This window comes from Notamacropus eugenii, chromosome 3 (genome assembly GCF_028372415.1).
Source record: "Notamacropus eugenii isolate mMacEug1 chromosome 3, mMacEug1.pri_v2, whole genome shotgun sequence".
Classification (NCBI taxonomy): Eukaryota; Metazoa; Chordata; class Mammalia; order Diprotodontia; family Macropodidae; genus Notamacropus; species Notamacropus eugenii.
This window is the reverse complement of record NC_092874.1, coordinates 88,829,359-88,844,076: the sequence shown is the minus strand read 5'-3', so window position 1 is coordinate 88,844,076 and position 14,718 is coordinate 88,829,359. Positions and strand designations below refer to the sequence as shown.

The following is a 14,718-nucleotide window of genomic DNA, read 5'->3' as shown; positions in this document are numbered from 1 at the left end:
ATGTTGTACGTGCATCCTCTAGGCATATGATTTCCCCAGTTCAACCCAGTCTGCTCTCTGTGTACTGATAGACCTCTAAAAGCACATTGTCATCTGCACAATATCCATTTTTTTATCCACCTGATTTTCCTGTGTGGATTGTTAAGCTAAGCCCCTTTGAGCAGTATAGATCTGATTAGGAATCTCTTTTGTATTACACAATTTGATATAATGAACCCACAGTCATCAGCAAAGGAGCATAAGCTTGCCTACCATATGTAAAGGATTTCTTTTTTTTCCCTTTGGACTACATACTAGACATCCTTCATAGCAGCGTCAAACACTTTTGACAAACATTTTCCCCTGTTTTGTACCTGGCTTAATGATGCTGATAACAGGATCAATTTGTTTTCTCTGTTACAGCTATCAAGAAGCCTTGTATAATATCAACATATGATGATACACATCACCAGAAGAGAGTCTTTAAGTGAGTATTTTGCTGTACTAAATCATATATATCTATCTATATATATATCTATATATATAATAAATTTATCTATTTTCAGTTTTTAGCATTCACTTTACAAAATTTTGGATTTCAAATTTTCTCCCCATCTTCCCCCTTCCCCAACCCCAGGATAATGTATATTTTGATTGCCCTTTCCTCCAGTCTTCCCTCCCTTCTATCACCCCCTGCTCTTATCCCCTTTACCTTCTATTTTCCTGTAGGGCAAGATAGATTTCTATGCCCCATTGCCTGTATATCTTATTTCCTAGTTGCATGTGAAAACAGTTTTTAAACATTCATTTTTAAAGCTTTGAGTTCCACATTCTCTCCCTTCCCCTATGTCCACCTACCCTCCTTGAGAAGGTAAGCAGTTCGACATAGGTTATACATGTGTGGTCATGTAAAACATTTCCATAATAGTCATGTTGTGAAAGACTGGCCATATTTCTCTCTATCCTGTCCCACCCTCCATTTATTCTGTTTTCTCCTTTGATTGGTCCTTCTACAAAAGTGTTTGCTTCTGTTTATCCCTTACCCCAGTCTGCTGCTCCTTCTATTATCCTCTCTCTCTTATCCCCTTCCCCCATCTTTCCTGTAGGGTAAGATAAACTTCCATACCAAATTGAGTGTGTATGTTATTCCCTCCTGAAGCCAAATCCATCAAAAGGAAGGCTCACTTATTCCCTCTTACCTTCTTCTTCTTCTTCTTCTTCCCCTCCATTGTAAAAGCTCTTTCTTGCCTGTTTTATGTGAGATGATTTACTACATTCTACATCTCCCTTTCTCTTTCTACTAGTATGTTCCTTTCAACACTTTATTTTCTTCTTTAGATACCATCCCTTCATATTCAGCTCAACCTGTGCCTTCTCTCTCTCTCTCTCTGTATATGTATATGTATATGTATATATACATATAATAATATATACACACAGATATACATTCACATACACACTATATATACATGCATATATATGTGTATATATACATGTGTGTGTATATACATATATATATATATATATATATATATATATATATATATATATATATATATATATATATATATTCCCTCCAACTATCCTAATACTGAGAAAGGTCTCATGAATTACAAATATCATTTTCCATGTAGGAATGTAAACAATTGAACTTTAATGAATCCCTTATGGTTTCTCTTTACTGTTTACCTTTTCATGCTTCTCTTGATTCTTGCATTTGAAAGTCAAATTTTCTATTTAACTCTTGTCTTTTCAACAAGAATGCTTGGGAGTCCTCTATTTCATTGAAGTTACATTTTTCCCCTGAAGTAGTATACTCAGTTTTTCTGGAAAAGTGATTCTTGGTTTTAATCCTATCTCCTTTGACCTCTGAAATATCATATTCCAAGCCCTCTGACCCCTCAGTGTAGAAGCTGCTAGATCTTGTGTTATCTTGATTGTGTTTCCACAATACTTGAATTGTTTCTTTGAGGCTACTTGCTATATTTTCTCCTTGATCTGGGAACTCTGGAATTTGACTACAATATTTCTAGGAGATTTCCTTTTGGGATCTCTTTTAGGAGGTGATTGGTGGATTCTTTCCACTTCTATTTTACCCTCTGGTTTTAGAATATCAGAGTAGTTTTCCTTGATAATTTCGTGAAAGATGATGTCTAGGCTCTTTTTTGATCATGACTTTCAAGTGGTCCAATAATTTTTAAATTATCTCTCCTGGATCCATTTCCCAGTTCAGTTGTTTTTCCATTGAGACACTTCACATTGTCTTGTTTTTTCATTCTTTTGGTTCTGTTTTTATAACTTCTTCATTTCTTGTAAGGTCATTAGCTTCTATTTGTTCCATTCTAATTTTTAAGGAATTATTTTCTCCAGTGAACTTTTGGACCTCATTTTCCATTTGGCACATTCTACTTTATTCTACTTTTTAAGGCCTTCTTCTCATTTCATTTTGGACCTCTTTTGCCATTTGGGTTAGTCTCATTTTCAGGCTGTTATTTTCATCAGCATTTTTTTGGGTTTCCTTTAGCAAGCTGTTGACTCATTTTTCATAAATGTGTTTTGCATCCCTCTCATTTCTCTTCCCAATTTTTCCTCTACTTCTCTTATACTTGATTTTCAAAATCTTTTTTGAGTTCTTTCATGACCTGAGACCAATTCATATTTTTCTTGGAGGAGTTTTGCTTTGTTGTCTTCTAGTTGTATATTTTGATCTTCCTCATCACCAATGACATAAGAAGATATCTCTTCACCAAGAAAGTAAGAAACATATAGTCTATTTCTTTTTCTCTCCTTTGCTCATTTTCCCAGACAATTACTTGACTTTTGAGTTCTTAGGGCTCCAGAAGCAGCCTTCACTACAGCAGTGGCTGCTGCTGCCCTGGGGCTGTGGCCTGCATGGGCTGGGGCTGGACCATACTCCCCTCTCAGCCAGATGAGAGACCTTTTCCACTGACCTTTGAAGCTGTCTTTGGTGTTTGTGGGTGGAGAACTCTTTAAACTGCAGCAACCACCAGTGATTCAGTCCTCTAAGGCCTTCTCTAGCTCCATCTGTGCAGGCATGGTCCATCCTGAACTGCGCTCTGCTCCCAGCCTGGTGTGAAAGACCCTTTGTTTCAACCTTCCAGATTGTCTTGGGCTAGAAATTTGCTTCAGTCTGTCATTTTGTGGCTTCTGCTGCTCTAGAATTTCTTAAGAGTCATTTTTTACAGTTTTTTTGAGGGGTTTGGGGGGAGAGCTCTAGCAGGTCACTGCTTCTAGTCCAGCATCTAAATCAGATATGTTTTTATAATCAAGAAGTAATAAACATAGTGTGATCTTGTATTCTTTCATCTTTTCAGTCATTTGTGTAGCTGTAAAGATGTTTACAAAATCCTTCCTGTTCCCTTTTCTTATTTTCATAAAATCAGGAACAAGTAATTCTCATAAAGATTTTTCCAAAGGTGGAGAGGTAAGTAAATATGTAGGTTGGTCACTACCAATGTCCCCTTCACCATCTCTCTTTCATAGATATTCTTTGTGATATTTTAAAGTCATAGTAACTCACAAGATCAGAAGGATTATTGGATTAATAGTGCTAGAACTAAAAGGGATTGCATAAGCCAACTTGCCCAATTTCCTTCTTTTAAAAAAATGAGTTTTTATTTTTTGTTATTCCAAACTTGACAAACACTAAAAAAAACCCCCACAAGCGCTTCCATATTCAAAGAAGAACAGGAATGGAGCACAGGAAACCACAAATCTCAGTTACATAGGATTTGCTTCTTCAATCCTGAGGTCATCTGATCCTGAACGGAAGCAAGGAAAAGCTTAGATCCCATTGGAGGAAATTACTGTCCGTTTCTTTGGAAGGGGGATTTTGCTGAAGCATTGACTGAATTAGTTTATTATAGGAGTTAGAGACTTTAGAAATCATTTGGTCCTTTTCCCAGCTTTTACAGATGGGAAAACTGAGGCCCAGATAAGTCAGGTGTCCAAAAATGAATCCAAAGTCACCTATTTAATAAATAGTAGAGCCAAGATTTGTAATCAGATTCTCAGATTCCAAACCCTGGTCTTTCCACTGAACTACATAATTCTCTGTCAAATCCAACCATGACTTTTCTGAATTCCTTCAGGTCCCACCTAAAACCCCATCTTTTCTACATACCTTTCCCAGTGTCTCTTATTGCTAATGTATTCCCTCCATTAATTACTTCTAATTTATTCTGCCTAGATCTTGTTTGTATGTAGTTTATGACATGTTGTCTTCCCCATTAGGCTGTGAACTTCTTGAGACCAAGGACCGTCTTTTACCATCCCTTGTCTCCTTGGTGCCTTTAGGAAAGTGCCTGACGCATAGTAGGCACTGAGTAAATGTTTATGGACTACTGGATGGTGCAGAGGAATCAATAATCTTGGGAAGAGGGGTACAAGCTAAAGAGGGCTTTTCCTTTTCTTGATGATTGTTTAATGGAAGGCAGATGTGAGACATGATTTGGAAATTATTCTAAATAGCTAGCTAGTGTGAAAACATTCTGGAGAGTGTTTATTATTATTATCATCATTTGTTTTGTTTTTACACCAGTGTTCTAGGGAAAAAAGAATGAGGTATGTTCTTGATTTTTTAATAGAATCTTTTTTTATAAAAACCACAAAAAATTAAAGCACTTCAAATTTGAATGTAGATATGGAACATTTGTTGTTTTTTTTTTTAAAGGAAAAATTTGCTATTTTCATATTCAAATGCTTTGAAGCCTCACAGATTTCCTTGATATGTCTCTCTCTACTGACATGGATTGCAGTCAATATTTCATGAGCTGTTATGACTGAGACATTCAGCATCTTGTGATCAGTTGCCCACGGATGAGCCTTCCTAAATTTATCTGAATTGGTCTTCAGATAAGACACACGGCCTTTTACTGGGCCTGAACTCAAAGCCTTTCCAGAGCTTGCTTGGGACCTACCCAAGCTTGTGTTCCCTTGGCTGTAGCTTTCAAGAACCCAGGGTCATCAACAAAGAGTACATTCAGCTGACTATAATCTCTAATCATCTAATCCCTCCAGCTCATATCTACGTTGCTTTGACTACCACGCTTATTCACGTTGGTAGGTTGGGGATTTTGTGCAGAAAAAAAAAGGAGCACTTAATTTGTCCCAAATGCTTGATCCTTTTTTTTCCTTCACTTCCCTTAAATCCTGTCAATTAGGGTCATAAAAAGAGGAAACTTCATCATGAAATGAAATCCTTGCAACATCTTTGAACAGTGCAATAAGTCTCCTTGCTTGATTGTATTAATAAAATTTCTAGCAGCATAGTTTGGGGGATCAATGCAGTAGGCCCCCCTGCCAATCAAAGACTTTTTTCTACTTACTGAAAAGTTAGCAGCTTTTTGAGTTTCTTTGTGTCTGACTGAGGACAGGCTGAGTTACCCCCAGAAGATTAAATCTTTAATTTCACATTATTTCCAGCCATCTCTGTAGAACAAAGTGGGCTTTACCTGTTGAATATGGGGCTTATGCAGCTTGAAGTGCTCTTGAGACATTAAGAGGCCGTCTTGAACAGTCTCTGAGATTTAAGCTGAGGGGAATTCTAAAGGGATTACCACTGCATTTTCCATAAAACTAGAAATCAAAACAGACTGGAGCAATGTATGATCATAAATGCATTCCTGCTGTGATGAAGAGCTCCATTCCCACTGCCATTCTAAGGCGGAGGCAGGGAAAACTGTCAAAGGGCGACCATACTTGTAAGGATTTGTACAAGTTCAATTTATAATGAAATTAGGGGCTGAATAGTTTGGACAGATTTGCTTTAAAAAAAAAAAAGAAACTTTTCCATCCCCTCTGGTCCAAAGGTGAGAAATATCCATGTTACCCTGACTCTATTAAGACATCTTTTGTACATGTCTTGATCCCACCATGGCCAGATCTGGATGACACCCTCTCTCTGAATAAGTGATTAAGGGAAAGGAAAAAAAAAACTCAACCACAATTCCTGGGAAGATTTTTTTTAACAACAACAACAAAAATGTCAAAAATGTTGCCTTTGAATTGTTTGGGGAAAGAAAAGGGTAACTAACCCCATTAAAATTCCTCCTTAATAATCATCTGGGAAACCCAACTAACCCCCAAAATTTATTTTAAAATTGTGTAGCACTATAACACATATCTGTGGTATTTGCATTTGTGTTTGTGTATATGTAAGACCTAACCTATTCTGCAAGTGTTCATATGTGCTACTTAAATTGGGTATTGGACCACAGTTGTGAAAGGACATTAAAATAAGCATTAGGAAACGTTAAATATGAACTTTGAAATATGCAATGTAAGAAAATCAGCTTTCATTCTGAAATCTTTGCCTTTGAAAAATTGACCATCTCTTTCAGATTATATTGGCAACATGTAATATTTTTGAACCTTTTCAAAATGGAAATTTAAAAAAGATAATTTAAATATAGAATGGGGAAACCAACTCCTGTCGCCAAACCCCAAATATCAGTCATTGGATTTGGTCAGACTATTTATTAAATATCATCATGAATTAAACTTGAAGATACAGAATTCTATGAATTGTACCTTTTCCTCCCATTTGAAACTATGAGCTGACCAGTTATTGTTATAATTGCTGAGGTAGCTAGGTTGCTCATCTTGGAATTAGGACAACCAAAGTTCACATTCACCCTCAGATATGTGCTGGGTGTGTGACTCCTGACATGTCACTTAGGCTCTGCCAGCCTTGATTTCCTCATCTGTAAAATGGGGCTAATAATACCACCTAACTCTCTGGATTGTGATGAAGATAAAATGAGAAATAAAAAGTGTTTTGTAAATTGTAAAGCTCTAAATGCTCACTATCATTATGTAGTAGTCAGGTTGCAGAAGTTGAGAGTTCTCTGTATGAACAAGTCCTGGAAAGTGTACTGGCAGGCTCAAGTCAGGCCTGGGCTCTGGACTAAATTCTACCATTGAAGTAGCTGTGTAATCTTGGCACTCATAATAACGATACTCAGCTTTTCAACTGTGTTTTGTGTTTTATGTTTTATAAGATACCTTCCTCACAACAGCTCTATGAGACAAGTATAACTAGCCCCATTTTAGAGATGATGGAACCAAAGCCCTAAGAGGTTCACAATCTCAAAAAGGTAAAATAATTTGCTCAGGATCACAAAACTCATGAATACCAAGGTCAGAGCTAGCAGCCGGGACACCTGACAAGCCTTTTGACTTTTTTGACCCTCAGTTTACCCATCTGTAAAATAAGGATGATAGGCAATAAACATTTACTAAGCACCTATTATGTGCCAGGCACTTCTTGAAGCCCTGGGGATACAAAGAAAGGCAAAAGCCAGCCCCCCTATTCTTGAGTAGTTCAGTCTGATGTGGGCAGAGTTATATGGTTCCAAAGAAACCTTTAAAAGACTATTACTGGCATTTGTATGGCAATTTTGAGTTTGTTATGGGTTTTATATATTGCTTTAATGTTATTTCATTGAACCCTGCGTGGTATATGCTATTGTTATCCTCATTTTACAGTCCAGGAAACTGAGGCAGACAAAGGTTAAGTGACAACCAGAGTCACACAGCTAGTGTCTTCTTAACTTCAGACCTGGTGTTCCATACACCTAACTGCCTGTTATTAGATCATGCTACCTCAAACTTTATTTGGTGTTATGTAATTAAAGTTAAGCAATACATTTTAAAACGGGATTGCAACATAGTGCAGCACTGCATTTTCTCAAATGGATGAATTCCCTTGGAATAAAGAGATATGATCAAGTCCTTGTGCTCGCCAATTCATGTAGGGACTATTGTCGTAAGTCTGCACACCAAGGTTTTGGAAGGACTTGGCTAAGCCAGAGGGCATTCAAAGCGGAGCACTCAAGATGGTGAAGGATTCCATGTCCTTGTCCTGTGAGGATGAGCTGAAGGCACCCAGGAAATCCAGTCTGTAAGAGAAAAGACTTGGCAGGGGTAGGGGAAAGAACATGATACTCACTTTAAAGTTTTTAAAAGCTTGTCCTGTGTAAGACCAGGAAGACCTTAGGGACCATTTATTTGGTCCAGCTCCTCATTTTCTACACCTGAAACCAAGAGAGATTAAGTGACTTGCCCAGAGTCACATAGCTACTATGGGTCTGAGGTGGGATTTAAACCCTGATCTTCCCTGAGTCTGAGTCCTGTGCTTTCTGTATCCCCATTGCCAGCCTCCCTTTCTTAGAAAGAGGAAGGGGACAATTCACAAAAATTGCAAATTTAGGTTCATCAACATGAAAAATATTTAGAGAGTTCTTCAAAAGTGCTGCCTCAAGGACAATAAGTGGACTGGTCCTTGGAGGGCTTTAAGCACAGGCATTATACCCACTTGTCAGGGATGTTAAAGAAGGAATTACTTTGGGTCTGACTTGGACGAGATCCCTTCCAACTCAAAAATTCTGTGATTCTGTAAATATTGAAAAATAATGCAATTTTAACCAATCTGTTTGCTGAGTGTTTAGGTATTCAACAAATGTGGAAGAAATATCACTCTTCACTGGGCACTAACCTACTACTCACCAGCTTCCTGAAAAACTCCCTCAGACTCACTGGCAAGCATTGAGCCTTTGCCCTCGGGGTGTGCTGTAGAGAGGTGGTGACAGGTATGAGGACTCATCCTTCACAGATTACTCATCTATAGAGTAGCCTCTGGGAGAAGAAGGAAAGGAAGCAAGCATTTGTATAGCTTCAGCTATGTGTCAGGCACTATGCTAAGCACTTTTTAGAAACGTTATCTCATTCGAGATATTATATTGAGATTATTATATTGAGATATTATCTCATTCTTCAGGCGGTCTTCCCTGACTTTCTCTAGCTGCTAAAGCTTTCCCTCCTAAGGCTAATCTTCTCCTTCTCCTCCTTCTCCTTCCCCTTCTCTTCCTTCTCCTTCTCCTTCCCCTTCTCTTCCTCTTCCTTCTCCTTCTCTTTCTACTCCTCCTTCTCTTTCTACTCTTCCTTCTTCTCTTTCTCCTACTCCTTCTTTTCTTCTTCTTCCTCAATTTTCTGATCTGTGACATGGAGATAATAACACCACCTACCTTTAAGGATTATTGTGAGGATCAAATGAGATCATATTTGTAAAGCACCTCATGCAGTTCCTGGCACATAGTAGGTGCTGTGTAAATGCTTATTCTCTTCTCTCCCCTTCCTTTAAAGTTCTGCAAAGCATTTTTTACATATGTTAACTCATTTGATCCTGGTAGCGACCCTGTCAGGTAGGTGGTGTTATTATGTCCATTTCACAAAAGAGAAAACTGAGGCAGAAGGTAAGTGACTTGAGCAGGGCCACACAGCTACTATGAGGCAGAATTTGAGCCCAGGTATTCATGAGTCCAAGTCCTATGCTCTTTTCTGTGTACCAACCAGCTACCTCTCCTTGTTGTGTGATTCTTCTCATTCTTAATCATAGATTAAGAATTGGAAAGAACCCTAGAAGTCCTAAGCCCTGTGTGGTAGAGGTGAAATCCAAAGGCGCAGCACTTTGGGATTTGAAACTGGGTACCCAGACACCAAATCTGGTCTGTCTTTTTTCGATATCACCCTGCCTCACGTATCTTGGTCATTCTCCAGTTTGCCAATAGCCTTTTTCAAAAATTATACTCAACATAAAACACAATGCTCCAGATGTTCTCTGATAAGTAAAGAGTGAGATTATTGCTTTTGAGATCTGGAAACTGAATGTCCCCTAAAGCAGGCAGCATAAGATTGTGTTGCTTTCTCCTTCACACCCCCTTCTTGGTTTTAAGCAGTTGCTTTTCGTTGTTGGCTCAGATCATGGTTAGGTGCATCTAAAAACTCAAATTTTTTTCATATGTATGATTGTCAAACCAGATCTCCCCCACTCCGTATTTGGACAGTTGTTTTTAAAAGTCTAAGTGTATATTTTATATATATCCCTATTAGATTTCATCATTTATTTTTGTTCTGCATTTGAATCTATTGGCATTCTTTTGACTCTGCCACATTTATGACCTGGTGTGGCCATGGTTGGGTAGTGATGAATAGTAAAGTGACAGAGAAACAGGAAGAAACTCCTAATAGTATGTCCTTGGATCAACGGAAAGGGCTCTGGAAGTATTCTTTGTCTTTTCCTGCCCTCCCTCTCTACCATCATATCACTAATTCAAACCAGTCTGTTGATTGACAGTTATTTTGAGTGTCCACAGCCCAGGCTTGGGCTGCACACTATGGAGGGTACACAAAAATTTAAGAAATCATTCCAACCCTCAAGGAGCTTACAGTCATGTTAGGAAAGTAAGAAACTGACAAAAGCAAAAGTTATCACGTAATATTAGGTGATCATGAATGGGGGTGGTCAAGGAGGAATTAGAATTCCAAATGCTCTGCTTAGGATTTCAGTCCTCACAGCCTAGTATGATGGCCATGCTTACTCGTAATCATCTTTCTTTACTTTTACTCAAAGTATTGCTTCTTCCTATAGCATGCATTGTTCACATTGCTTTTATATAACGTATGCCCATTATTTCAAAGTTGGAGAATAATGAATTTGGAATATTACATGTACACAGGTTGGTTTTTCTTTGGAGCTATTTTAAAAAGTCTCTTTTTAAATTCTTTGTTGGAAGACATGACTTTGTAGGTTGTATTTGTCCTTCATTGCTGAAGAAGAACATGCCATCACAGAAATGATGACATGACTTGCACTTGACTTTGTTTTGAGTGAGGGAGAGCTGTTCAAGGTTACCAGCCTCACTTCTCCAGAACCATCTGAATCCAGTGACCTGATATTCCTCAGGATGATTGGAGATGACCCAGGATGCACTGGGAGACCTTGGCCCCTTTAGGCCAAGGTCTATATGGGTACTCACTTAGGGTGAGGTAACGCCCATATCTGTGCCTGTTTAAGAAGTATTCAGGGCATGGTCCCTTTAATGAGGTCAAGAAAGACTTCAGGCTGGGAGGGAAACAGCAACAGTTACTATTGAAAATCACTCTGAAGACAGGAAGATCCAGAAGAGAGCCCTTAGGCAGGGGGCAGGGGCCCCATGGTGTCTGAGCTTCAGAGTCCAGTAAGAGGAAAGGAACGTAAAGTAAGGTAAGATAAGGGTAAGATAGGGAAGGGAAGGGAAAGGAAGAGAAAAGAAAGGAAGAGAAGGGTCTATGCATCACTTGTTCATATTTTTTCCCTTTAAAGAAAAGGAGGAAGGATATATTCAGAAACTAATGTGATAAAGATAGCAATGAAAAAATGTTAAGAAAGTAGAGTAAGGACTAGACCCAGAACAATAGTGGTGTCATTGTCCAAAATGCCCAGACTGATAAACTGACAACAAATGCTTTGGAGGATACACATAAAAATACATTTTACATCTTTTGATGGAGCATAAAATAGCCATTATTAATGCATCCTAGTAGATCTCTTTAGTTTCAGAAATTTGGAACCTATTTTTTGCATGTTGGAGTATTGGGAGAGACACCATAAAAAAATGCAGTCCTTTTCCAAATCTGAAAAGGCTGGAATAGAAAACAAATCTTTGTCATTTCTACTACATTGAATGTCAGACTCTCCCAGTCATGTATCCTCATGCTCTATTATGAAAAAACGTCCTGAGGAAACAATGCCACAACTTTTCACACCTACTTTTCATTAAAAACCTGCCATTTTACAGCATTGGCCCTGATCAGTAAGCTTACATTATAAAAGTAGGAAGCATCACAGACAGAGGAATGGGCAGTGCACTCAGGCAGAGGATTTTTGCTGTGGATAAGTTCATTTACCTTGGCAGAGTACTTTCCAGGGATGTGCACATTGACAATAAGGTTGATGCATGCATTGCCAGAGCTGGCTCAGTTTGGGAGGCTCTGAAGAAAGGTTTGGGAGAGAAGAGATATTAGACTGACTACAAGATTGAAGGTCTACAGAGCCATTATGTTGACCTCATTGTTATATGCTTGTGAAACATGGGACCAAAGTGGAGGGAGTGTTGGTGCATGATTTTCTTTTTGCAGATGATTGTGCACTCAATGCAGCCTCTGAAGCTTAGATGCAACAAAGTATGGATCAATTCTCTCCTGCCTGTGCTAATTTTGGCCTAATAATTAACACCAAAGAAACACAGGTGCTCCATCAGCCACCACCACATCATCCATATGTGAAACCATTGGTTACAACAAATGGAGAAGTTTTGGATGCTGTGGATACACTTACCTCAGTAGTGTACTTTCCAGGGATGTACACATTGACAATGAGATTGATGCACGCATTGCCAGAGCTAGCTCAATGTTTAGGAGGCTCTGAAGAAAAGTTTAGGAGAGAGGAGGTATTAGACTGACTACCAGATTGAAGGTCTACAGAGCTGTTGTACTGATCTCATTGTAATATGCTTGTGAAACATGGACAGTCTACCAGCGCCATGCCAGGAAACTGAATCACTTCCATTTGAACTGTCTTAGGAAGATGCTGAGGATCACCTGGCAGGATAAGGTACCAGACACTGAAGTCCTTGCTTGAGCTGAACTGCCAAGTATTCAAACTATGCTTCAGAGAACGCAACTCTGATGGGCTGGCCGCATTGTTTGAATGCAAAATGTATGCTTGCTAAAAAGGCTATTTTATGGAGAACTTGCATGCTGCAGGTGATCACATGCTGGCCAGAAGAAACGATACAAGGACACTCTCAAAGTCTCTCTCAAGAACTTTGGATTTGACTGTGCAACATGGGAGACACTGGCACAGGACCACTCAGCATGGTGTGCCCATATAAGAAAAGGTGCTGTGCTCTTTGAGCAAACCAGAATTGAGACAGCACAAAGTAAATGCAGATGCACAAATTTGGGATATCCACCCCAAAAATTCATATGGACTATCTGTGCCCAATGTGTGGTAGAGCATTCTGAGCTCATATTGGTCTGATCAGCCATAGTCAGAGACACTGAAATTTCACTTTACAATGGTGATTTCATTTTGGTCCTCTTGGAAGATGAAGGACAGCAACCAACCAACCAACAGAAAAGATGTAAAAAAAATGATTCAGAGTTGAACATTAAAAAGGCTGATTTCAGTGGAGTGCCTTGTACTCCACAGAAAGCATTAATTCAAATGGCCCTGTATCACTGGGTCTTATGTACTGGAGACTGTGGATAAGAACCTCCCCCCCACCCCCAGCTCTAGAAGTTTCAGAAGTTAGGGCAACACAAGCAGAGTGATGATCAGAATTACGCAGTTTTGCAATCTGCTTTTCCCAGAATGCCTTCAATGGGCTAGTTATTGCCTCACATGATTGTTCAGCCTCAGCTAGCCAGAGTCTTCAGTTAATCACACCCTAGCATTTCTCTGTCCCAAGTAGCATCATTCCTTGGCAATGGAATTTAGTGCTGTTTAAACAGGCATTTATTAGATGCCAGTCATGTGGGAAGGGCAGAGGAGCTTAGTAAAAGCCTTAATGCTGGAACTTGCACATGAGCTGAAGCCTGAAGGAAACTAGGGATTCCAAGAGGCAGAGGTGAAGGACATCAGCACAGTTATGAAGCAGACAAAACTTGTCTTGGACACCCCTGACCTTCTGTTTCTAGCTCTAAGAACGATGATCAAAAAACAACCGAGGGAGTCAGAAGCTGGGTTTGAATGTCTCCTTTACTACTGAGAGCTTTGAGGCAAATCACAAAATTTACATTTTAGGGTTTTTGTTTCCTCGTTGGTGAATGAATGGGTTAGAATGGATGATCTAAAGCGTTAAAGGCTGTAAATTATCTTCCATAGTTCTTATGAAGCCATGACTTCAACATGAACTTGGGATCTTACAAAGTTAGAGTTACTTTGTACCTTAGTCTTTCATACCTCCTAGATAATTTTCCCATGGCCTGCCCTAGAGTAACTGGGAAAGTTCTGGCTGGTTCTGATTTCAGCAGGGCTCTGTTGTGGCCTGGGCCTGCACCCAGGTTTTAATCTGAAAGTGAACCTGGAATCTGATGCTGCAGAATCTTTGACTTCAAGTTTCTGTGGCTTGTGAGTGACTAACTGAACTGCTGGGAACCCTACAGAGAGTCATAAGACCAGGGACTATTACTATATTTCATATAACCAAAAGGTAAAATTATCACATATAGTATTTTGTATGGATTGTCAAGTAGCACATATAGACTCTGGGCTCCCTTTTACTGTACCCCTTACTAATACTGGCATGCCAGGTCCCTAAAGCAAGGCTACTGCTTCTCTCCTCCAACTTCTTGGGGATAATCCTGAAGGGCTTGAGTCTCTGTCTAATGCTATTATTTTTATGCTTCCCTCCATATCAATTGGTATATCCCTCCATATCACTTGACCAGTACCAGTTAGCATCTTTTCAATATCATTGAACCAATAATAATTGCTTCAATATTACTTTGACCAGTTGATATCTTCTTAACAACATGAATTACTAGTTAGCATCAGCTAATTTTCGCAAAGGGCATTTAGGTGACACAGTGGATAGATAGAGTTCTGGTCCTGGAATCAGGAAGACTTATCTTCCTGAGTTCATATTGGGCCTCAGACACTTAGTAGCTGGGTGACCCTGGACAAGTCATTTAACCCTGTTTGCCTCAGTTTCTGCATCTGTAAAATGAGCTAGAGAAGGACATCCTGTATCTAGCAAGAATACCCCAAATGGGGTCACAGAAACTCAGACATGACTGAAAAAGCAACTGAACAGCAAAGACAAAAGCTTTTGCAAAGGATTATTTAAAAAAAGGTATAGCAAGGAGAGAACTAACAGCATCCCCCTTAACCAG

At 39.1% G+C, this 14,718-nt stretch overlaps 1 long non-coding RNA gene across 1 annotated transcript in view; it reads left to right on the top strand.

Annotated features, from left to right (window-relative positions):
• The window catches only part of LOC140532941 (uncharacterized), a 276,289-nt gene extending 275,821 nt beyond the window's left edge, over positions 1-468 (top strand). The window contains exon 3 of the long non-coding RNA XR_011976743.1: positions 403-468. This is a non-coding gene — a long non-coding RNA (uncharacterized lncRNA). The remainder of the gene's footprint in view (positions 1-402) is intronic.
• The last annotated feature ends 14,250 nt before the right edge of the window (positions 469-14,718 follow it).